General features: G+C 43.4%; 1 long non-coding RNA gene across 1 annotated transcript in view; it reads right to left on the reverse strand.

The window, feature by feature from the left end:
• LOC148508901 (uncharacterized) overlaps nt 1–26,622 on the reverse strand; it is a 142,082-nt gene that overhangs the window by 95,289 nt on the left and 20,171 nt on the right. Inside the window, exon 2 of the long non-coding RNA XR_015869530.1 lies at nt 2,156–2,322. This is a non-coding gene — a long non-coding RNA (uncharacterized LOC148508901). The remainder of the gene's footprint in view (nt 1–2,155; nt 2,323–26,622) is intronic.

Consider the following 26,622-nt stretch of genomic DNA (forward strand, 5'->3'; position numbering starts at 1 on the left):
TGAGGCCGCATCACAGACTCCCCTTGCAATACATCCGACAAGTGCTGTAAAGAACTCGTCAGGGAGTTAACCCACGCTGGCTCCTGAGAACCCGGGAGCGGGGAAATAGGGAGACTGTGGGGTACCACCAATTGTCGTGGGAACCCCTGCATGGGTGACGACACCACAGACTGCTGGGACAAACCCATCGGAGTAAACGCGGGCTGCGGAGCTAACTGGCCCACTAAAGCTGTTAACGCCTGAGCGAAACAAGCCCAGGGCGGCTCCTGTACCGGTGCTGTAACCGTAATAGGCCGCGCCATGGACAACACTGCCGGCAAAGGCCCTCCGCGCTACCCTCCCCCTCCGCTAACGGTACTTTGCACGTGGTACACTGTAGCCGGAGGGGAAAATCACTTTCAGACATGATGGCACCACGTATGTGACCTCTCTCACCAATTAAGTATTAAATAGGCGAGAGACCACCCTGCAGCACCGCACCGCAAGGGCTTTAGCAGAAAGAACAGGGACAGTAATAAAGCTGACAGTTTAGTGAAGAATAGTTACAGGCAGCGCTAGCACAGTCACATACAATGCAGAGAAATAACAATTCCTGCACTAACAGCGCTGATCACTCAACTACACAGACACAGGGCCTGGTAGGACACAGCGCTGCATACACAGACCTGAGCCACAGCGGAGGAGAGGTATGCGGGGGGACCCAGACCACGATGCTTCCTTCCAGACTTCCAGCAGCGTTCACCATGCGTTGCAGAGAAGATGGCCGCCGAGGAGCAGAGAGAAGCTGGCCTGGGGGAGGAGCGCTGACACAGGACCAGTCAGCACAGTGCAGAGAGGGCTGTGTGCAGCGGGGGAGGCGCCGGCTGTGAGACAGGGAAGGCGCGCTCCCCTGGCATGCATTTAACCCCTGGGACGCCGCAGCGCTACCGCTCTGCTGCGGTCCGCTGTCCCAGGGGGTAGTGGAAGCGCAGGTTGGTCGCCTGGCTCCACGCTGCAGCCAGTCCCCAGGGAGCCCCCTGCCTGGGGACTTAGGACCATGTGATCAGCGGGGACCCACCGCGGGACCCCGCTGCTTACCTCTGTCCCCCTTGAATCCGGCCATGGTCCGGAGCATCTGGGGTCACCGCTAGCTGTGACCCCAGACGCCCACCAGCATCCCCGGATCAGTACCGGCGTTCTGGTACCGGCGGGGTGTAGGGAAGACAGCATGGACGTCAGGACTGACTGTCCATGCTGTTCATCCAGTTGTGCAGCCACAGCTGCATGAAGAATAAGCTTCAGGGGCTCTTCTAGCCCCCACTCCAACAGGTGCACCCGACTCCGGCCGGGCACCAAACTAAACTGAGGTGCCTTGGCCTGGGGGCGGGGTATAGGAGGGGGACCTAGTGCATCCTGGGAGGCTGAAAGCTTAACTCTTTGGTGCCCTGCGACTGACGTCACACCTATACCCCAAGGTATCCTGTGGATACCCTATGGACCCTGAAGTAGAAAACCCAAAGCAGTGAAAGTGTACACTTGTGCTCTTAACACATCATAAATTGAATGTAAATGGTCTGAATATATTATATAGAAGGAAGTGTTGTATATAACAATTTTTTATATATATATAATGTATCAGTCACAGTATAAACTATAACATAACATACCTACAAACAACCTACTGGTAATGAAAATGGTAATATGAAAATAAAAATATCATATAATGGAGTGGGTAGCATGTTGATCAAATTATCTCATGTCAGAGTTGGTTAAGGTACCTTGCATCTTATCGTATATACATTATACAAACATGGCCAAAATATTATCATTTTGTTATTATAGGACATACAGGTAACTAGCGCTGCCCTCAAATTACCGTTACTCCATGGGTACTGTTTATCTGATGCAGATACCCTACTAAATCTTATTGTACATATATATATATATATTTATAGATGGCTGTTTGGACCGGCACTCTGCTACTCTGCTATACTAACAACACTGGTGCTCCTGTGCCCTCCGCACATTGGTGTAAATAAAATAAATAAACAGCGGCACTAGGAGACTTGAAAAAGATTACGTTTTAATGTGGCACGGAGTGTCACATTTCCAACGTTTCGGGGCTCGCTGGCCCCTTAGTCAAGGATATTAGAAGAGAAAGGCAAAGCCCACTTACCTTATAAAGGAAGAAAACCATCAAGGAAAAGGGAAAGGCAGGAGGACGTCGCCCGGGTCTCCTGTCGTCGCAGCCGGAGTCCCGCAATGATGACGTCATGCCGCTGTGCGTATCTGGTTGCCGTGACAACCAGAACGCCAACGCAATGATGCGGCTGGCTGTCCCCCCTATAGAAACAGTAGAGAAGAAAGTAAAAACAAAGCATTTGATATGTAGGACACTGCACAGAAACAAAATATCTTGGTGAACATTGCACAAACTTTAAACATAATGTGCTCTACGAGATGGTGTTATGATCTCACCCCCAGGTTATAGGGTTGAATGTACAAAATTTGAGATCAGCCTACTGATTCCACCATTGAATGTTCCAACATATCTAATATCATCATCCCTCTTGGGATATTTATCTTTTGCCTTTGGAACAAGGAGTGAGTCTCTTGATCTTAATCCAGTTTTTCTTTTAGCTTTCCGTATCATTTTTCCACTGTAACCTCTCTATGTAAATCTGTCAGTTAATTGATCACTTCTCATTTGGTATGTTTCTGGCTTACAACAATTTCTTTTGACCCTCATGAACTCCCCTTTAGGTTCCTCTCTAATTGTAGAGGGTAGATGAGAGCTGTGGCATGCAAAATACTATTCGTTGATGTATTCTTCCGATATGTCTGTTGATAGAGTTCCACTCTCTAACTTAATCTTCAAATCAAGAAAGTGTATTACATCCTGATTTACTTCCATAGTCAACTTCAAATTCAATTGATTATGATTAAGTTTGTTAATGAATTCAGGAGTGTTTTGGGACCATCCCAAATATTCAGGATGTAGTCTATGTACCGGAGCCATATAATAATATGCACCGTGTACATATTGTTGACGTTATTACAAACAAACTCCCTCTCCCACCACCCCAGGTAGAGGCTTGCATATGTGGGGACACACCTAGTCCTCATTGCAGTTCCTCTAACTTGGAGGTAGCGGAATTAGTTGCAGACAAAATCATTTTTCGTTAATACGAATCTCAAGAGGGTCAGTATAAATTCATTAAGATCTTGTGAGGTATCCATATCAAGGAAGCATTTGGATGCCATCATCCCTACCTCATGGTCTATGCCCATGTAGAGACTTTCTACATCGTAGCTAGCTAGCTAAACCTTGGTGTTGAAGGAGATGTCCTGTATCTTATTTAGAACATCCAAGGTGTCCCTAATATATGATGGTAGTGATACTATGTATCTCCTCAAATGATGATCCACATAAATGCTGGCTTTTTCTGTCAAACTCCCTATTCCCGACACTATTGACCTACCAGGAGGTGTGCTCTCATTTTTATGTATTTTCGGAAGTAGGTAAAGTGTTGGGATTTTGGGGTTCTCTATTGTAAGAAATTCCCTCTTGTTTGGTGATGGTTCCTTGACAGAAAGCTCCATGTATCAAAATGTTGTAAGTTTTCAGGAAATTATTTGTAGGATAGATTATAAAACGTTTATAGCAAGTTTGGTCTTGTAATTGCTTATTTAGCTGTTCGATGCACATTTTTTCTGGGCCATAAAACTACATTGCCCCCTTATCCGAGGGCTTAAGTATCACGTCTTGCCACTCCTGAGTATCTTTGAGCACCCTGCAAATCCCTAGAGTCAATGAAAACTTTTACTGATGGGCAGATGGATATGTCTGGACAAAATTTGGTTTTCTTTCTTAATTGTGTTGGAACAGAACTCAAGTCTTTCTCTAATCTATTCTCTTCCAAAATGGAGATTGTTATTAAATCATCATGACTCTAATTCTTCCAAAATGGAGATTATTAAATCATACTGAGAGAGTCTCAATTCCAGTGCATCAGGGTGATCTGAGTGAATATTGTGTGTTTTGTTTCCTGCAATATCCTTCCTCTGTGTGAAAAACTTCTTGAGGAGGATTTTATGAGCAAATAGATTAAGATCTTTCTCGCTTTCAAAGCTATCAAAGTGTTTTTGTGGAGAAAAGGACAGGCCTTTATTCAGAAGGCTGATCTGATCCTCACTTAGGGCTTTTAAGGACAAATTAATAATACGTAACAAGTCACTGGTGTTCTGGTCCATCTTCTGTAGTTTCGTCTTTCTCTTGGTTCATCTTTCCAATCTCTCTCTTTTCGTTTCCTTCTTCCTCCCTTACACCCTCCTCATTTTGAATTTCCCGTTGGACCATCTCTTAGATATCTGGGTTTTTGTTCTAAAAAAACCCTACTTTTGTATTGTGCTGGACCCTCTCCTTCTGAAGATTCCACTTCTGAGGTAGTGTAATTTAGTGAATTTTTTGAATACCTGTCTTGTTGGTCTTGTTCTCTATTTAAAAACCCTATTATTGGAGTAATCATTCTTATCTCTCTGTATCTTGTTCTTTTTCCTATCCATAATAGTTTTCTCATATAATTCTATTTCCTTGTTACTGTATATCTACCATAGGTCTCTTGGAATTTGTCCAGATTTTCATATATCTTTAAATTGTTTCCAAGCACAGAGATTTCTTGGTTGCATTTAATAAGGGTCAGTTCATCATGCTTGATAAGGATATTAATTAATTCAAATGAACATTGCACCAGGGTTTTCTCCCATGCTTCCTTAAGAGTGTTATTTGCCAGTTCATATGAGGGGAACACCCTTGGTCTTAATCCTCTGGGGATCATCCTTAATTTATGATAGTTCTTGAAGGTGGTTTTATTCCACCATGTCCTTGTTTGTTTCATTAACACAAGTTTGAGGGAATGTAGGTCATTAGACCAATCTCCAGATTTAATCCCTTTACCTGAGTTCAGTTCCCCAAGGGCATTTTACATATGGAAGTTTCCAATTAGCTTAATTACTCATCATCCAAAGCGGTGTCTTCTGCAGCAGAGTGAGTATGTGAGTGTGTGTGAGTGTGTGTATGAGTGACCCCTGGTGTGTGTGACCCCCCCTTGTGTGAGTGTATTCCCCCTGTAGCCAGTGCTTAGAGAACTGCAGCCACCGGGACTCCCAGCAGCCCTCTCCCCAGTGACAAAATCCAGGGGAGGCCAACGGGAGCTGCGGATTCCACCTCAGACCCGCGGGCAGGTGAGTATAATTTTTTTTATTATATTTTTTTTACGCATTGCTGGGTTTTCAGCTTTGAAAACCCTGTGACCACTTTTTTTTATTGGATACAACAGGTATCAGGAGCACGCATACCCGCGGTGATCCAAATTTGGGCGCAAGGTTTTTTACCTCGCTAAACTTTCCGCCCAATTGAATCACCCCCTATAAATTAAGTTTTACTCACTGTAATATGTCCACTCAAGAAGACCAGCGAAAATGTATCCAATATGGACAGAGGACTATGGGGGTGATTCAGCAAGGATCGCAAGAGGCAGCTTTGCAGTTACCTCCTTGCTATTATGCAAATGCAGCAGGAGGTGTATGACACCCCCTGCTGCATTTGCGATCCCAGCACTTTGCGATGGAGGTCACCGGCTGGGATCACCATTGCGACCATCACTGGTCGATGGTCATGATGGTATACAGCGTCGGGCCAAAAGCCAGCTGAGTAAGCCTCAGCTTACTCAGGCTGGCCTGAGGCAGTCCCTGGGCTTGCCACTCCCAGATAACGGGGCGGATATGCCTCATTTCCAGGAGCGCCGGCAGCCCCCGCCCCAACCCTGCCCCTTAAATACCTCTGCCTGTCAATCAGGCAGAGGCATAGAAGGGTCTACGTGTGACTCACAGAATGGGTCCTGTGCACCCGCAGATTCTCGATAATCGTGGCTTTGGCGAGTGGAGAAGAGGACTGAGACCCGCCTGTGAGAAGGCTGCATAAGAAGCTGTAAGTGTCGTTGCTTCACCCTGGCTGTGGTGGTCTTAAATTTGCAAAGATTCAAGCTCAGCCAATCAGAATACGGCTGTTTAAATCTGAAGTTGCAAAAAGGCGCATACAAAAAAAATATTGAATATTTGAAGATGGAAAAAAGTACTAATAATAGTATAGGAAATGTTTACGTATGTTCATGTTCCTCTATAATTCAAGAGCAGTGGCTCCGGGACCCTTTATTTTATGTCCATGTTGCTATTAATAGCTTGAAGCTCATGAACTCCCCCTTTTTTTTGCTAAATTGTCTCCTCAGTTTAAAATAAATATGTCCACCACCCACTAAGCTAAGTTCTGTCGGGAAATGATAGCTAAAAAAAACTGAGCTATTAGGAAAAATCCACTATGCAGGGTTCCAGTGAACAGCAGATTCTCAGTGCAGCCATTCTGGATGGATTATTCATTTTGTCACATTTTTAATTTTCCTGTTGCTGAGCTTAAGGAAAACATTATACCTTATCTCATGTTGGTAACCTTAAGCACTCAAAAGACTCAACACAATATAGCCAAGTGTCGTATTCATATTGACCTTAAATGAAATGACTACCATACAGTATGTACTGAGGGTAAGGAGGATTATGCATAAACCCATCTCTGAGAGGCAAAATTAACAACCTGCTGACAGCAAACCTGGACCTAAAAGCAAGATGCCCCAGGGCACAGACATCCTGAGGCTCCGAATGTTTGGTTTGATAATGATACAAGTTAAAAATAAACCGTATTACTCACTGAAAACATCTGACATCAAATATAGTTTTAATACCATGGAACTTCTAATGAGGCCAGAGAGCATCATTGCCTTGCCTGTCTTGACCTTAAATTGGCTGTGGACAGCAGTAACATGCTTCTGGTGTACCTGAGCATGTGGCCTTGTTATTGAAGTCACAAAGATTAAACTGATCCAACACAAATGGCCTGATTCTGGGCCGGACTCTGCTGCATTGTGTGCACGTCTTTTGCTGGTCTTGTGTATGCTAATACCACTACAAGCCTGTTCCTGGTGTACAGACATCCGTCTGAATGTGCAAGGACTGAAATGCCCACTTTGAGCCTCTTTAGATGCTGAAATACCCCTTGATGCGTCTTTGAATGCACCCTTCGGTTGTAGTATCAAAACTTGCACAAGCCCCATGCTAGGTGCAGATTCTCTGCCAGAGTGCGGCTTCCAATGTGAGAGATGAAGAGCCTGAGGTGCTGAGTCAGCATTGCACGTATGTGCAATGCTGAACGCAGATTCCCGATTAATGGGAATCTGCGCGTGTGCAGGACCCATTCTGCTAGTGTACAGAATGGGTCCTGCATAATCGCACACAGCCCATTTGATGCCTCTGCCTGATAGACAGGCAGTGGCATTTAAGAAGTGGAGCAGGGGCAAGATCTGCCGGCATTCCCAGTAATGGGGGCGTGTCCGCCCCGTTTTCTGGGAGTGGCAAGGCCAGGGACTGTGTTGAAGGACGCAGTTTCCTGACCTAGCAAGCTGGCCAGCCTGAGTAAGCTGAGGCTTACTCAACGGCCGGTGGCCCAGCGCCGTCCACCTTCACGACCATCGACCATCCTTTAGATGATACGTTTCTTAATATGGAAAAACCCAGACTCACTCAACAGAGGCTGGTATAACTCCCTAAAAGGTACCTTTGTTATCCTTTCTTTCTCTCCTTAGTTAAGGAAGAGTGGGTGCTTTTTCTTATCACGCACCTAACTCACATGAACTGAAGTAAAAATGTTTTTTAAAAGGTACCTTTATCTCCAAATGAACACTTATAGGTAAATGGATGCTGATTTAGAAAGTGCACCTCACTCACTCTGAATCATTGTACGTTAAACCTTTTTAATTTTCCTGTTGCTGAGCTTAAGGAAAACATTATACCTTATCTCATGTTGGTAACCTTAAGCACTCAAAAGACTCAACACAATATAGCCAAGTGTCGTATTCATATTGACCTTAAATGAAATGACTACCATACAGTATGTACTGAGGGTAAGGAGGATTATGCATAAACCCATCTCTGAGAGGCAAAATTAACAACCTGCTGACAGCAAACCTGGACCTAAAAGCAAGATGCCCCAGGGCACAGACATCCTGAGGCTCCGAATGTTTGGTTTGATAATGATACAAGTTAAAAATAAACCGTATTACTCACTGAAAACATCTGACATCAAATATAGTTTTAATACCATGGAACTTCTAATGAGGCCAGAGAGCATCATTGCCTTGCCTGTCTTGACCTTAAATTGGCTGTGGACAGCAGTAACATGCTTCTGGTGTACCTGAGCATGTGGCCTTGTTATTGAAGTCACAAAGATTAAACTGATCCAACACAAATGGCCTGATTCTGGGCCGGACTCTGCTGCATTGTGTGCACGTCTTTTGCTGGTCTTGTGTATGCTAATACCACTACAAGCCTGTTCCTGGTGTACAGACATCCGTCTGAATGTGCAAGGACTGAAATGCCCACTTTGAGCCTCTTTAGATGCTGAAATACCCCTTGATGCGTCTTTGAATGCACCCTTCGGTTGTAGTATCAAAACTTGCACAAGCCCCATGCTAGGTGCAGATTCTCTGCCAGAGTGCGGCTTCCAATGTGAGAGATGAAGAGCCTGAGGTGCTGAGTCAGCATTGCACGTATGTGCAATGCTGAACGCAGATTCCCGATTAATGGGAATCTGCGCGTGTGCAGGACCCATTCTGCTAGTGTACAGAATGGGTCCTGCATAATCGCACACAGCCCATTTGATGCCTCTGCCTGATAGACAGGCAGTGGCATTTAAGAAGTGGAGCAGGGGCAAGATCTGCCGGCATTCCCAGTAATGGGGGCGTGTCCGCCCCGTTTTCTGGGAGTGGCAAGGCCAGGGACTGTGTTGAAGGACGCAGTTTCCTGACCTAGCAAGCTGGCCAGCCTGAGTAAGCTGAGGCTTACTCAACGGCCGGTGGCCCAGCGCCGTCCACCTTCACGACCATCGACCATCCTTTAGATGATACGTTTCTTAATATGGAAAAACCCAGACTCACTCAACAGAGGCTGGTATAACTCCCTAAAAGGTACCTTTGTTATCCTTTCTTTCTCTCCTTAGTTAAGGAAGAGTGGGTGCTTTTTCTTATCACGCACCTAACTCACATGAACTGAAGTAAAAATGTTTTTTAAAAGGTACCTTTATCTCCAAATGAACACTTATAGGTAAATGGATGCTGATTTAGAAAGTGCACCTCACTCACTCTGAATCATTGTACGTTAAACCTTTTTAATTTTCCTGTTGCTGAGCTTAAGGAAAACATTATACCTTATCTCATGTTGGTAACCTTAAGCACTCAAAAGACTCAACACACTATAGCCAAGTGTCGTATTCATATTGACCTTAAATGAAATGACTACCATACAGTATGTACTGAGGGTAAGGAGGATTATGCATAAACCCATCTCTGCCAGCAAAATTAACAACCTGCACAAGCCCCATGCTAGGTGCAGATTCTCTGCCAGAGTGCGGCTTCCAATGTGAGAGATGAAGAGCCTGAGGTGCTGAGTCAGCATTGCACGTATGTGCAATGCTGAACGCAGATTCCCGATTAATGGGAATCTGCGCGTGTGCAGGACCCATTCTGCTAGTGTACAGAATGGGTCCTGCATAATCGCACACAGCCCATTTGATGCCTCTGCCTGATAGACAGGCAGTGGCATTTTAGAAGTGGAGCAGGGGCAAGATCTGCCGGCATTCCCAGTAATGGGGGCGTGTCCGCCCCGTTTTCTGGGAGTGGCAAGGCCAGGGACTGCGTTGAAGGCCGCAGTTTCTTGACCTAGCAAGCTGGCCAGCCTGAGCAAGCTGAGGCTTACTCAACGGCCGGTGGCCCAGCGCCGTCCACCATCACGACCATCAACCATCCTTTAGATGATACGTGTCTTAATATGGAAAAACCCAGACTCACTCAACAGAGGCTGGTATAACTCCCTAAAAGGTACCTTTGTTATCCTTTCTTTCTCTCCTTAGTTAAGGAAGAGTGGATGCTTTTTCTTATCACGCACCTAACTCACATGAACTGAAGTAAAAATGTTTTTTAAAAGGTACCTTTATCTCCAAATGAACACTTATAGGTAAATGGATGCTGATTTAGAAAGTGCACCTCACTCTGAATCATTGTACGTTAAACCTATCACGGTATCTTTAATCTCAATTAATCGCTGCGTACCATTACTCACACAATCGTCAATGTATTCACTCCCATAAGGGTATCTTTTCTCTCGGATAGTCCTCTCAATCATGAAAAAAAATTCAAGATGGAAGTGTCACAAAATTTTTTTAATTGCATAAATTTGGCTTAAAACCAAGACTACAGAAACCTACAAAAGGATATATATTCTATCAATCATAAGGTGCAAGGTCCCCCTGGAATAGTCCTTCCCTCTAACCAACGCGTTTCGAGATTACTTCTCTTTATCAAGGCAATGAAAATCTTTTTATGATTGACTATACAAGAGAAAAGATACCCTTATGGGGGTGAATACATTGATGATTGTGTGAGTAATGGTATGCAGCGATTAATTGAGATTAAATACCGTGATAGGTTTAACCTACATTGATTCAGAGTAAGTGAGGTGCGCTTTATAAAACAGCATTCATTTGCAGATATATGTTAATTTGGAGATAAAGATACCTATTAAAGAAACATTTGACGTCAGTTCATGTGAGTTAGGTGCGTGATAAGAAAAAGCATTCACCCTTCGCTAACTTAGGAGAGAAGGAAAGGATAATAAAGATACCTTTAAGGGAATTATCCCAGCCTCTGTTGAGTGAGTCTGGGTACGCCCCACCCTGTATTTTTCTATATTAAGAAACGTGTCATCTAAAGGAGGTTCTATATACTTTAGTAACTGAAAGAAAAGACACATTTTAACTTAAGGGGTTAACCCATCTCCATCAAGTGAGTTCGGGTATGCCCCAATCAGGCTGTGATCATATAGAAAAGTAAATCTGTGCTATACTACACATTGTTCTTTATTTTATTTTTTTCACGCTCATATGAGGAAAATCCTAATCTGGCGAATATGAAAGATAAAATACATACAGACCCTCAACCTAAACGGATAAGTATTTTTTATTTATTTCTTCCACCCTAGTGAGTCAACGGGCAGTGCCAATTCTCCACACCTACTTCCATATATATATATATATATATATATATATATATATATATATATATATATATCTACAAGCTTTACAATTCCGTCCGATGCTGAATCACCCCCCTGAGTTTGCAATCAGCCCAGCGATACTCCTATAACACACCCATAAAATGGACCATCGTCATGCGTCTGAATAGCCACCTACCAGTCACCAACCAGCACATTTCCAATACACTTTGTATACTGTGCGTCTCAATCTGTACTGTACCACTGGTTGTGGGTTTGGTATGGGACCCGGGCAGTCGGGATGCCAGCGGTCAGAATATAATTGTCTTAACCATAACCCATAACCCTCCCCCTAACTCTAACCCACCTTTCCCACAGCCTAACCCTAACCCTCCCCCCCGCAGCCTATCCCTAACCCTCCCCCTATTGCCTAACCCTAACCCTCCCCCTAATGCCTAACCCTTAACCCATAACCCTCCCCCTAACTCTAACTTACCTTTCCCACAGCCTAACCCAGCTTAACCCATACCCTAACCCCTAACCCTAACTCCCGCCCTAACCCTAATACTTATCGTCAGGATTCTGGCTCAAGGATTCGGACTGCTGTTGGGATTAAGATATCGGTATTCTGAGTGCCGACATACTGACTGCCAGGATGGTAACTACATCTCCTGTGTGTAAACATGTGCAACTTTTTTGTGAATTAGATGCATGCACAGTAGAAAATTGTTGCTGAACCTACGTGAAAATCAGCATTGTGACCGACTCGGGATCAGTACCAACGGGTGGGACAAAGAGGATCCTTATGAGAAGTAGACCTAGTTATAATTGTTGTGATATGTGTGTTTGCACCAGGTATCCTGGTTGTCTGTATTGCAATCAGAAATGCTACAATGGAGATGGAGAAAAGCAAAATTCCATCCAAAACGGAGACAGATATGAATTTGGTTCACAAGAAATTCAGTCAAGTCAGAAATTTGTTGTCATGAGCCTACTAAAAATAATTACAGGGCAACTTGTGCAGGCACCTGATTCTAATGGGCTGACAGACCCGTAAGCAAATGAAAATCCCCAATCTGGAAACATATCTGGGTGTGTTAATGTTAAACTAAAGAGAGATCCTTGAGGCATTTTCTGAATTCTAAGAGAAGCATCACACATCTTAAAAGTAAAACAACATAGCAGCTAAACATCTTTGAACTTGTCCATATTACCATAGACTGCACTGGGAATAACTAACATTGGACTAGCAGCTGAGAACATATCAATCACAATCCGGTTCCTTGGCAAGATCAGAAGCTCCCTGACCTAATGAGTACACTGTCATACATAAACCTGTGCACAATTATCAGGCTGCAGTTGTGGGAATATGTAAAGCATTAATATTCATTAACAAGTGCTCTTTTTTTATATAAAATTTTCTGTTTAACGATTCCCAATGTATCTCTGAGTGCTGGTACTACTTGCAGAGCAGCAGTTTCATTTATCCATCAAAGGTAGTTGTTATATTGGTGGCCTGTGATGACAGACAGAAATGACTGCATTGGTGTTACTAAAAACTGCAATTCAGAGAAATCTGATTCATTTTATACAGTGGACTTGTTTTTTTTATATGAAGGACTTTCTAGTAGCATATATATATATATATATATATATATATATACATATATATATATATATATATATATATATATATACAGTTAATGGAAACCGAAAACTGAGAGCCAAATGTGCTTATATAACCTTGTATAAATATAATAATAACCTTTACCATATAAAGTGCTGAATAAAAAATGTAAAGTGCCAAGTGTATGTATAAACATAAAAATAAAAGAAAACTCTCCAAGTGACTAAATATTCGCAATATTTCAAAAAGTAATAATACAATGCATAAATATGTGAAATCTTAGTACACAATGAATTGATATATATCAGTGTATAATAAATATGTGCAACAATTGATTAGATATAAATTGTATAAAACAATTTTTATTTAAAACTATAAACAAACTATCCCAATGCAAGAAGGATAGTATACAAAAAAACCATAAATAAATAAATACAGGAATAAAAATAATTTAAAAGGTATAAGTAAATGAGAATGGAATTGGCTTATCTGATCACAAAACTGGTAAGTTCATGAAAGAAAGTAGAGAGCAGGAGCATCCAACGCGTTTCATCCTTGTATTGGACTTCTTCAAGGGATATCCCTTGGGGGGGTGTCCTGCGCTCTGGATTTGAATCCTAGTATGTTAGGGACCTACCCAACAGAGGTTACCTGGATATGGTGGGTAGGCCCATAACCTTGGCCATGATTATGCTAAAAACCTCTATTGATTGCAAAATTTGATTGCAAATGTATTTATATATAATTAGTAATTTGGAGTCATGCACCTGTGATCTGTTTGTTTCTGTGCCTACAATAAAAGTCTCACACAGGTAGCACCTCCCATTATATATATTCAGGGTGTGCAGTCCCGGAATCTTTCCTATATACTTGATTTAGACACTGAAGTACTCACAGTGCTTATGGTAGGGTATTGTCCGCCACAAGTGCTGCATACGCTTCCGATGGTACTCGATGTTACCGATTGTTGCATATACTTCCTGGAGATGACGTGTATAAGTGGGCGTCTTAAGACAGGCTGGTTGACATCTATATGCACACCGTGATTGCACGCCAAGACATAGTGGGCGTGCTATTGCCTTGCCGTGTGATCGCGGGATTTGCATACTTTGGCTGCGTGCGAATGCATCTAGCGAGCAGGTCTGAATCAGGCCCTGAGCCTGTTAGTCTGTGAAGAGAGAGAAAACGATTTTGAGAGAGATTAACATAAGACCTGACTTAAAGTGCAGCTTGTGGGACTAGTTACAAATACTATTGAGTACTGAAGATAATTGTGCTTGTAAAGCTGAACTATATTTACTGTGTCTTATCAATGGAGAGTTGAAGCTGCTATTTTTTCTGTACCAAGATCAACATTAGATGCCAATTTGACTGTTGCGGATTACAAGTACATGCATGTAATGAGACAGTGACCACCTGTCAGGATGCGGCCTGGGATCGGCCGCTACTCACCTCTGCGCTGGTGTCCTTGGGCTTAGGTGTCCAGACACTGGGAGTGGAGGTGAGTGGGGACTGAGTATTCTCCCTGGGGTCCGTTAGGGCCTCCGTACGTGCATCCTGGTTTCCGGGGTGCCGGGTATGGGCGCAGCCATGTTGGTTCATATCACCTGACTAGTCTCTGCCAATGGTAGTCCTGTGGTCACTCAGCTGATCCTCTGATCCAATGATCAGCTACTCAGGGGTATTTAAGTCTGACTCCAGGAAAAGGAAACGGCTGTTCAACTTCGCTCTTCCAGTGCCTGTGATTCTCACCAGTGTTGCTCTGTGTTATTTTCTTCAGTGTTGCTTCAGTCTGCTCAAAGTTCTCTAAAGTTTCCTGTATTAGCTTCCATGCTAATCCTCAGTCTGAGACTTTAGCTCTCTCACAGAACTCCAGTGTTTTATGTCTTTTTCCTGTGTGTCTTTGTATATGTGCTGCTAGTTCTATTGCAGTTTCTCTATGTTACTGAAGTATCAGGTTTCCTGCTAATCACTAATTAGCTCCCAGCTGGACATCTAGCAATCCCCAGTATATGCCTGTGTCCACATCTCCCTGTGTTTTGCTGTGCAAATCAGCACCTGCCGATCTAGCAATCTCCAGTATATGCCTGTATTTTTCTGTGCAAATCAGTACCTGCATCTCTAAGCATTCCCAGTATATGCCTATGTCCACTCTGCTCTGTGTTTGTCTGTGCAAATCAGCACCTGGATTTCTCAGCGATTCTCAGTACATTTTCTAGTATTTTCATGCAAGCCTGTGATTAGAATCTCTTACAGTGTTCCAATATTCAAGCATATGGTTCACCTCCTGTGTCTAGCATTCACTTAATTTGATATAGTTCCGGTCTTCTGCCATTCCCAGGTACCTGTCCAGAGGGCCGAGACCTGCTCACTTGGTGCGGCAAAAACCAAATCCCAATTGGAGGGGTCACTGGAGAAAACCACCAAGTGAGTTAGACTCTGCGCCTCTGGGCAGATCTAGCCAAACTTGTGTTCGGCTGCAACTAGGAGACCTAGCTAAGCCACGTCCTTAGTCACCCGAATCCCCCGGCTCACTGTCCTCCACAGAAAAACACTTGCACCAGATCGTGACACCACCTAGCAAAAGAGTACTCCAACGAAAAAGCTTTGCAGCCCAAATGAACATTATGCGACCCAACAGTGTGGGCCCAAATACACATTTTATGTGGATCAACAGTGACAGTCACTTGATGATGCGCTGCACTGCTGGGGAGAGACACCACACCCCACAAGACCAGCACTCCAAGAATCCGGCCTTCCACCAGTAAAACGCTGCCGGGGAGAAATGCCACACACCACAAGGTCTGTTTTCCTGCAAGCCCGCTTTCTGGCAGTAATGCGCTGCTGGCTATAGACACCACAAGGCCTAGCGCTGCACTCCCAGCTGAATCTTTGTTGCACACCCAGACCTCTGTACAGGCACCTGTGAAACAAGCTCAGCCAGCCGGGACAGGACAAGAGCTGCAGCTGAAACTGGAGTCACTTATAATATCACGCCTGTAAGTACTGCCTGGTGCTGCCATGCTCTGATAAGTTGGTGTACCTGTCTTTTCTAAGTATTTGCCTGTGCAATTTGTAGAAACTTGCTAGTTTGCATGGGAAATTATTTCCATGTTCGGAAGTACCTACCAGTGTGAGCAATTATTCTTATTAATGAAGGAAACAAATCTCCTGCTAGGTCCAGATTGGCAGACTTTCATCTTGGTTCAGTTTTAAAGTTATCACATCCAATAAGATTTATACTGAAATTGGAAAATTGGTGACAGCAAAAAGATGTCAAATATCGGGAAGAAAACATTAAAGTTAATGATTTCTTCCCGATACTTGACATCTCTTAGCTTAAACTTTATTGTTGGTTTTTCTTAATAATAAACCTTTCAAAATTTCATATGACTTTTTTTTACTTTGAATATTCGGGCCGGTTGGGATTTTGAGTTTGACATGCCTGATTTAGATCTAACTTATCTGTGCCCACACCCAAGGTATCATATCGATTTTGTAGTGCCAAGTCCAAAGCTATATACCCGTATTATACTGACTGATGCAGAACCAAATGACAGTGTTTATGTGGCACCTTATAATAGTGTTCAAGGAGGGGAAGACCACACACCCCCAATAGCAGTTTCCCAGAATAATGGAGAGAAGCCATCCGCAGTGGCAGCAGTTCCTTCTACCACGCCAGTTGGATCTGCTATCTCTACAGTAAGGACCACCTAGACGTAACTTATTTGTGCCCACACCAACACTCGAGGTACCACATATGTAAGATATACAAACTTGATTGGAGTTTTGTGATCTTGGATATACAGTTTATGTTGCTTCATCATGCTCTTGTATGGTATGAATGTGCCTCTTCTGTGAATTTGGAGAGGCAAAACGGGTGTTGTTGTACAAATTCAGTATTTTAAAGGCATGGAGAGGCAAGTACATTTTAGCATTCCTGCTAGGCTGTTTTAGTGGAGCACTGCAACCTGCTTGATTTCAAAATGGCAGAATGTGCCCTACCCTTTTGGAAACAACATACCGGGTGTCGTCCTCACCTTTGGGCCGCAGTATTCTGTGGGTGGGAAAAATTGTGGTGAGGTAATCACCAACGGTAAATAGATGCCATGCGCACAGCATCTATTCACAAAGAGGGGAAGCTTGGGGGCAGCCCGGCATGTCCGTAAGTGCAGGGCATGTCCGTAAGTGCAAGAGTGATGAAAAGCAGGGCGCGTCTTAAAGACACATCCCCTTTTTTCAAGGCCATGACCCCTTTCCGGGCACTTTGGGCGCATGCTACAGTGCCCTTTCTACAGTTCGGTGCCCTGCCTGGCACTGATCCTAGAATGAACACATTTTTCACCTAAATGATCCATATGCAGGTTTTGGAGATGTTGATGATGAATGTTACATCTAGGCGCATTGATACCAGTGATAGGCAACCTGATATATTAACCCACTACATAAATACATACATACATACATAGTGAGAGCAAAGTTATTACAGTTTCAAGAATGTGCGCCCCGTGAGTCAAGTACTGAGACTACTGCATTACATACAAAAAGTTAAACATTTTGAAACTTTAAGCTCAATTGCTATAATTGTCACAAGATAGGTCAAAAGACAGTTGAGTGCAAGCAAAAGAACATGAATCCTATCTAAAGCAAGAAATGCAATGGAAAAGATGAATGAACGAGTGTTCCAGAAAAGCACAGAAAATATTGCTGGTATATTGATTCGGGCACAAGGCATTTCAGCTGCAATGAGGAATGGTTCATCACATTAACCAAATGTGACCTATTACAATCAAAGGGATTGGCAATCAAGTGCTTACAGCTACAATAGTTGGAACAATTAAAGCCTGCTTGAAAGTTGAGACAAGAATTACAGTCACAGAGATGTGCTTTATGTACCAGCGATGGAAACAAATCTTATAGTCATGAGTGTCCTTGAACAGAGAGGTCACAGAGTTTACGTCATTAAAGGAAAGTGCATTGTGCAAAACAGGAGAGGAATAGTAATCACTAATGAGGGTGTCAGCAATTGTACATATACATTGTATGTGGTCCAATGGAAGTAATGTCAGTAAGTGGATACTGTACATATACTTTATGACATTCATGCATGAATTTACAAGAATGGCATGTATAATTGATGGTAGAGAATATCTAAACAGAGAGGTGGAACAATTCTTAAGAAAATGTAGAATAGAGCTACAGTTGACCATTGCCTACACTCCTGAGCAAAATAGTGTAAGTAAACGAGCAAAGTGTACATTAGTGAAAAGAGCAAGATGTAGGCTGAAGGACGCAGGCCTAGACAGTTTTGTGTGGAAGCTGTGTCCACAGCAGTTTATCCTACAAAACATTCTCCCACAGCTGCCCTAAAGGACAAAACACCTATTGAAGCCTGGTCAAAGAGAATACCAAGTGTAAGAGCTTTTGGGACTACTGCATAAGTACACATATTAAAGGAAAGAAGACACAAGCTAGATTCAAGATTAGCAGAGTGCATCATGCTTGGCTATTGTCATGAAAACAAATGCTACAGATTATGGAATCCAAGTAAATCCATTTGTCAAATCCACAGATTTTATAACTGAAGGAAACAACACAAGTTGTAAAAGAGCTGGAAGTTGATATGCAGAACAAGTATATGTCACTGGACACACCAGCAGCTGGAGATGTATCTGAACAAGAATCTACCAGCGTGGAAGTTCAACCACATATCTGCGTACAACCTCACAGGTACAATGAGGAATTTGCAAATATCACACTCATTGAGCCTCAGGATACTGTATTCAGAAGCTGAAGTCACAATCTTATTGGTGTAAGTGGAAATCCAAGATAGGCAAAGTGACAGTTACGTGTGACAGACATCAAGATTCATGACAGTGACAGGAGTCCTAAGTTCATGAGTCAATAGACTGTTGTGGCCCATGCTGTCAGTAAGAGGACACTTGCTAATATATCCATCAAAATGGCCAAACTAAAGTCATGTGATATGTTGATGCCTTTTTTATGTGTTTAACCCTATTTCCCTTTCTGAATGCTACAGAAAAGCTGAAATTGAATGTTTGTGTAACATGCAGAAGCTTGTACTGAGGAGAGGTTTGATAAAGGATGTGTGCTACTGCACAGACTTCATTTTGTTCCTCCAGGGAGGCTTTATTCCCTTTTCCAAGAATGGCCACCGAAGTTACTACTGAGCATGAGCAGAATTGCAGACAGTGACTGTAGACATCGGTCCATAAAATCCCTTTCAACAGTCTGTGTCCCTGTCACAGTCTCTGACTGTAGCCATTTCTTGATGAGGTGAATGAGGTTATGCATTTGCCGGCGTGCAGCCACCTCCTAAGATTGGATTTCCGGCATATACAGGTCATACACTCCTTTACATCTGAACTCCCTATTAACTTTGCACTTTAAAGTATATGTTGTCCCTTTCAAGTACTGTTTCTGTACATTTTAATGTGAATGTTTTCACTGGCACTTTGTTTTTACTATTAATTACTCTATAAGTGGACAACCAGACACCAGGTGGAAATAAATTACCATTGGTATATACTTTTTATACATGTTTATTAGTTAATATTTTTTAATAGACAGATAAATATAATTCTATCATGTGTGCCGTCTACTCTCCACACTGCAGTCACGTGTGTATATTTAAAAGCGCTGGTTTAATCTATTATGTATGAACTAATTTTTCATACATATATTATTCTTTATTGCTCTATTTGGGAACAACATGTGGAATCCGTAAGAAAAAACACAAACTTAGGAAGATACATTTCATCATAATAGTTTCTCATTACTGTATGTCTTTACTTTGAAAGAGCAAAACTATCTATACATCTGTACTTAGCAGGTGGTATTATGTATTTCATTACACATGGAAGAAGGTTAGCTAAAGCTAATTGCTCATAGGCAATTAGGAAAAGCATGATGCAAGGGAGTGCCCAAACATTGACATTTCTTGGAATGATATGGGTAGAGCCTAGAAATGCAATTTCACAACCAGCTTTGGGTTCTATTGTACAGATTAAACAGAGTTCAGCAAAAGAAGCTCAACACTAGACTTTGGAAAGCAGACATATAATAACTGGGACTGATACTTAACCACCTAACTGGCAATTTAATTTTTTTATCATTTAAAAAAAGTTCAAAAATTATTTTTAATAATATATTTCAATATTTTATAAACAAAAATATACATCTAGGGGGTGTTTTGTACCCCCCACCCCCCCGTGTCCATAGGCCCCCATTATAATATAAATTCTCCCCCCCTATCGGCAATAGACCCCACAGTGGTCATAAATCCTAGTAACATTACAACCCCACCCCCTTAATAGTAAAAATATCTCAGTTTTATAAACCCCCCACCTGTAAAAACCCAATTTTTTTAAAATCACCCTCTCCTCCTCCTCATACCCTATGACCAGTTTATTTTTTTAAATTATTTTACCGATCCCCCTCCAGCCTCATAATACTTTATTTTATCCCTACTCCAACCCCATTTATACTAGATCGCACCCCCCACCCCTGCAGGCATATACCCCCGCTTCCCCCACTTGCAGAGCGCAGTGCAGCATGTGTCAGAGGGGACTGATGATCAGTCCTCCTGCTGCAGCTGATCTCTGCACTTGCAACTAAGTTGCCCTCCTCGCACTGTGGTCCCCGGCGCATGCACTCTAGAGTGCCATTCTCACAGCATTTAGGGGCGCGATTCCGAAAGTGATGTCGGTGGTCACAGGCATGAAATACGAGGCGACACAGGGCTGAAGCTACATTCTCTCACATTGGGCGGTATGTACTAAGGGGAAAATGCAGACAAAACTCTGAAAACTTCAGTTGTGTGTTACTTTCCAGAGCTTGGACCCGGTAAGCAACACTACCTATAGATGGCGTTGCCCAGTAGAAGCCTCTGGGCTACTTTTCGCATTGTGCTAAAAAGGGAACCAATCCGATTCCTCTCAGTATACCCAGCATTGCGCTCACATCATGCGATGCATGCACAGAGGGACTTCTGGGTCATAAACCTGGAAGTCCCCTCTTTGCAAAGGACGTTATTTTCGGAAGAGCTGTCCTTTGCGATTTAAATCACAAAAGACTAGGTGTTAACTCTGGTATGAACCCGATAAGTGGTGGGCTGTACCGCATCCATAATGCAATGCTTAGTACATCCCACCCATTGTATGATGTCTCCCTATCCCCTACAATTTTACTACTGTCCAAAAAGCATGTTTCAGTACTGTATCTAGCTTGGTGCACACCAAAATAAGGATATAAATACCTAGTGATGTTAGACCCAGGCCTCCCCCTTTCTCTCTAAAGGCTTCCACCACGGTGCAGAGGGAAAAGCAGAGAGGACAGTGGTGGCTGTGGTAAATGGGGTACGCTGAGGTGACCCGGCATATGCCAGGTCCATTTTACTAGTTATATGTGAGGAAATAACCGCCCCAGTGGGAACGACCTGCTCTACTTATTATATCTAACTCTTATATAAGATAAGAGAAGTTAAAGAGGTGCTACCCACTAACAAAAACAGATTTCAAAGACAACATAAGATAGTATTTCTTTTATTTATTTTTACTAGTGTCTAATAAGGTTCTAAAGCTTCTTGTACTCCTCTCTACAGATTAGACATGAACATGAGCAAAGCTGAAAACCTTGCCAATGCTCCTATGCTCCACCTCCTTTGGTCTGGTGTCTTGTATCTTTCTGCTTAATTTATTTCAACATCGCTATCAGTTTGTCAGTGGTAATACTATCAATCTTAGATTTTTTACCTTTGTACACCTTTTTGCAATAATAAAAATAAATAAATCACACATTAGCGACTTAATAGAGCTACCGTATATTGCATTGGAACAGATGGCCTGATTCAGAGATAGGGATGAGCGGGTTCGGTTCCCTGAGAACCGAACCCACCCGAACTTTGGGGACCGGAGTTGGCTCGGGTTTTCCCGCCTGACTTGGATCTGAAAATGAGGCAAAATGTCATCATCCCGCTGTCGGATTCTCTCGGGTTTTGGATTCTATAAAGGTCCCGTGATCGCCGCCATTTTTCTTTCTGGCTGTGGAGAGTGAAGAGGGAGGGAGCTGGGAGCTCTGCTGTGCTGCTGTGCATACTGCATAGGGGCTGGCTACAATTGTGTTGCTTAAGGGCTGGCTGTTGTCTATATAGGGGCTGGCTGTTGTTGTGACTGAGGTTGTCCTGTCCATCCATAGGGGCTGGCTGTCTGTTGTCCATATATAGGGGCTGGCTGGCTGTTGTCCTGTCCATAAGAGCTGGTTGGCTGTAGTCCATAGGGGTTGGCTGGCTGTTGTAGATAGGGGCTGGCTGTTCTGCTGTGTTGTCCAGGGGGTGCTCTGTCCATAAGGGGTACTCTTCACCCCCATTTTTTTCTGTGCATGTTAGCCACACGTGTCAGCAATGTAGGTGTGCAGGGGTGCTGTGCTGCTGTCTGTAAAGGGGCTGCTGCCTCTTTCAAGGGTGCTCATCACCCACCCCCAGTGTGAAAAAAAAATTTCTGTGCGTGGTAGCCACACTTGTCAGCAACGTAGGTGCGCAGGAGTGCTGTGCTGCCTGTCTCATTTATCAATAGGTTGATGCCTCGTTCTGGTGCTCTCCCTCCCAAGTGCCCCAAAAAATTAATTCAATCAATGTGTTTTTTTTTCTGTGTGTGTGTGTGCACGTTAGCCATGGCATCACAAACTCCTGCATACACATTTTCAAAAGGGAAAATAGAGGATATGGTTTAAAAAATGGAATAAAACAGAAACTGTGTTCTCTACTCCCTACCCATGGCCCCTCTACTAGACTTTCAGTGAGTCAGAGGGGCAACTCCATGCAACCGTATTCCACAGTGCAGCTGCTCCTCCTGTAGCCCAGGTCAGAAGATGTGTGGTGATGATATGGACTAAAATGGAGCTCACATCCACTAAAGTGGATAATGAATCCCCAATCTAACAGGGAGTGCAGCTGTTATTTATACACAACACAGGATGGGATGATGATATAGGCTTGAGTGATGGTATAATCTGGGGTGATGTATACATCATCCTCTTCACACAATATTAATTTGTCTCTGCTGGAATCCACCATTACAGGTGCCTCTTTAATTTTTGCACGTAATTGACGGTAAAGGACTTTCTCGTAGAATTTGTAGTTCATTTTGATGGGCATCATCTTTTCCACATTTTGGGAAAGTAGTCTCAGGCCCGATCACTGACAAGGTTCCCAGCTGTGCTGAAACTCTTTCTGAGTACACACTGGAAGGTGGGCAGCTCAAGTAAAGCAAAGGCAGTTTTGTGTAAGGACCTCCAAATTGCCTCTTTTTCCTGTCAGTAGTTATTTACATCTCTTCAGATCTGTGTCCATTGGGAAGAAAATCAATGACTTTATCCCTTCTGGGATGAAAATCCACTCCCAACAGCAGGCATGGTGCTCAAGACCCAACGTAAGACTTAAACCTTCAATCTTAAATGTTGCATTTGCTACTCTGTTCCGCTTGTCCACAATATCTGCTCCAGTTAAGTGGACAGTGGGTACAATAGCAGTTGCACTGAAGGCCACTAGCTAACTATGTTTTTTTTAATGTCCCTGTACAGGATGGGAAATGCTTTTTCAGAAAGCTTGCAAAGGATTATTTAACAGTCAATTGTTTTTGGAAAGCACTCTTCCTGGTCCCCTTCTGGGATGAAAATCCACTCCTAGCCACAGAAGCAGGTGCAGGATTCTCAAGAAAGACACAACGTAAGACCTTTGTCAGATTTGCCATTGGTGGCCTTGAGTTAGGGAAGAAGTCAGGGGGGAGAGGCCTGGATATCAGAACTCCTCGTCCACAGGTCTTGGAAGTTGACAAGAACTGGTCAAAGGTGCAGAGTCTAACCTGCAGGGAGGTGTTCGCCAGTGACCCCTCCAAGTGGGATATGGGCTTAGCTGCACCATGCAGACAGGTCGCGGTCCTTTGACCAGGTATCCAAGCCCTGTGGGAATAGAGACTCAAATATCAGTGGCCCTGGGAAAGTGCCTTACAAAGGCACTATTACACAAGGAGTTTAACCTGAGGATGGTACTTGAGAGGTACTTGGAATTGGCAGTTGAGAGGTACACTAGAATGGACACTTGAGAGGTACGCTAGAATCGGCACTAGAAAGAGACTCAGGAAATAGTGTGCTGATGCACCTTTGCTCCATGGGGTGACACTCAAGGAAATCACAGGTGGTGGTGTGTGGGCACAGTTTTGCACCACGGGGTGGTACTCGAGAGAAATACACTGAGTGGCGTGACTTACAGACACAGGATAAACTTGTAGCTTGTATCCACAGGAACAGCATGCACAGTGGTGCATCTTTGAGACACACAGGAAAACCTTGCAATATAAAAATTGAAATTAAATTTACTACCAATCAACCCTTCCTGTCTCTGCCTTCAACTACATACATACTCCAACTCCCTCAGGCCTCTCTTGACCAGCTCAATATAGTGAGCTGGTCAAAATTAAGTGGAAACGAGTGGAAATAAATGTTATTGAGGTTAATAATACTGTAGGAACAAAAGCATGCCCATTTTTATGTGATTTTAGCAGTTTTTATGATTTTTTTCAGACAAAATCCAGATCCAAAACTAAAACCGAAAAACAAAACACGGAGGTGAACTTTTGGCAAAACCAAACCAGATCCAAAACCAGGGGAGATCCAGATCCAAAACCAAAACACGGGGGTCAGAGCACATCTCTATTAAGAGATGTGCTCAATGCCGATATTTACGCAGATCGAGCGATTGTTTGCTACTGCACATGCATGTAAGCCGCACTGCTCACGTGCAGTGATTGTTTGGCGTCTACACTCATACAGAGGATTCAATCGCAAAGTGAGTGACAGGTAGTCAGCGTTTGGTGGAGGTAACAGGGTGTGGCTAGGCAAACACAGGCGTGTCTGACTATTTAAACGCTGCTTCATGGGCGTGCATAAATTAGCCATTGCGATCTCCTTCGCAGCATGAGAGCCCTCTGTGTGCCAGAAGAGACGCTGTGTTTGAGACAGGTCACACTTGCCGCATATATGTTGCATGGGTGCACGATCCTCATTGATGTTACCAATGTTAACGCAGGTAACATCTGTCAGACTGATATGAGAAGGCAGCAGTGGGTGTCCATATGCTTTGGTAAGCTTTGGAAACATTAGCATAGTTTCGCAGTTGGGAACTGTGCGATATCGTAGCTGCTATTGCATTAGTGTTAGGGATGTGCGCCGGACCATTTTTGCCATATTTGGATTGGTTCTAATTTGTCGTCCGGCTTTGGATTTGGCAAACTGCGGTGACTGGCTTTGGATTATATTTGGATTTTTTACAAAAATTGACAAAAAAAGCTAAAATCACATAAATTGGGCTTTTTTTCTTCCTAGAGTGTTATTAACCTCAATAACATTAATTTCCAGTCATTTACAGTCAATTTAGACCACCTCACAGCTTAAATTAAAATAGTTTTCACCATTATTGGCCAAAGGTTGCAGTGAGCTGTCTGGTTACCAAGCGTCAGAGCAGCGGTACAGTGACACAGACACCACAGTTTAAAGCACATCTATGAAACATTGCCACACAGTAGTGGCAGAAATGAAAGGTAGAGCAAGATGGAATTGTCCTTGTATACACACAGTGGGCTTATGCCCTGTCACGAGGCTTGTATACACACAGTGGGCTTATGCCCTGTCACGAGGCTTGTATACACACAGTGGGCTATACCCAGTAAGGTCACGGAGCTTGTATATACACAGTAGGCTTATGCCCTGTCACAAGACTTGTATACACACAGTGTGCTATGTCCAGTAAGGTCACAGAGCTTGTATACACACAGTGTGCTTATGCCCTGTCACGGAGCTTGTATACACACAGTGGGCTATGCCCAGCAAGTTCACGGAGCTTGTATACACAGAGTGGGCTTATGCCCTGTCACGGAGCTTGTAACACACAGTGGGCTATGTCCAGTAAGGTCACAGAGCTTGTATACAGTATACACACAGTGGGCTATGTCCAGTAAGGTCACAGAGCTTGTATACAGTATACACACAGTGGGCTTATGCCCTGTCATGGAGCTTGTATACACACAGTGGGCTTATGCCCAGTCACGGAGCACACACAGTGGGTTTATGCCCAGTAAAGTCACGCAGGTTATTTTTTTTTTTATGATTGTGTTATCACAGTCAGAGGGCTAATGCCCTTTAAAGTCCAGCGGCAAGAACAAAAGTTGGAAGAATTAGTCTAGTTATTGCCTACCTACTACTCTCTCTAGTCTAACTATGTCCGTCCTCACTGTCCACGAAATGGCGCCGAGCCTTTTATAGAGGCTGAACATCACCCGGGTCTCGCGAGAATCCGACACCGGCCAGGTGACGTTCGGCCCTGAGGTGCAATCCGAGTCAGGCGGACTTGGATTCCACCTCTTCTGAGCGGTTCGGATTCTGAGGAATCCGAACCGCTCATCTCTAATTAGTGCACATGTCTGAATCAGGACCAGTATCCGGTGCTAAGATTCGTATCTCACCCTTGTTTGTCCGAGATTAAACATAAGTATGAACGATCATACACGGGGGTATTTTGTGAAAAGAAAATCGGGAACTTACTAAGCTCCCATGTTTGTCAGGATCGTGTTTTTCGATAGTGTATGTGATCGATCCTATATGTGTTTAATCCCCGTGTTTCCCTAGCCTAAACACTCCCAAACAAGCAGCCTGCACATATCAGTGAGATACGTGCAGGCTTCTTGTGTGTGAAAAATAATTAATAAAAGGGTTAATTTTTTTATGAAAAAATGGTGTGGGGTCCACCCCCCCAAAGCTTAATCAGCCCCGGGCTCTTGTCAGAGGCCGTGCTA

The sequence above is a fragment of the Taudactylus pleione genome, unplaced genomic scaffold (genome assembly GCF_031769625.1).
Source record: "Taudactylus pleione unplaced genomic scaffold, aTauple2 ptg000336l, whole genome shotgun sequence".
Classification (NCBI taxonomy): domain Eukaryota; kingdom Metazoa; phylum Chordata; class Amphibia; order Anura; family Myobatrachidae; genus Taudactylus; species Taudactylus pleione.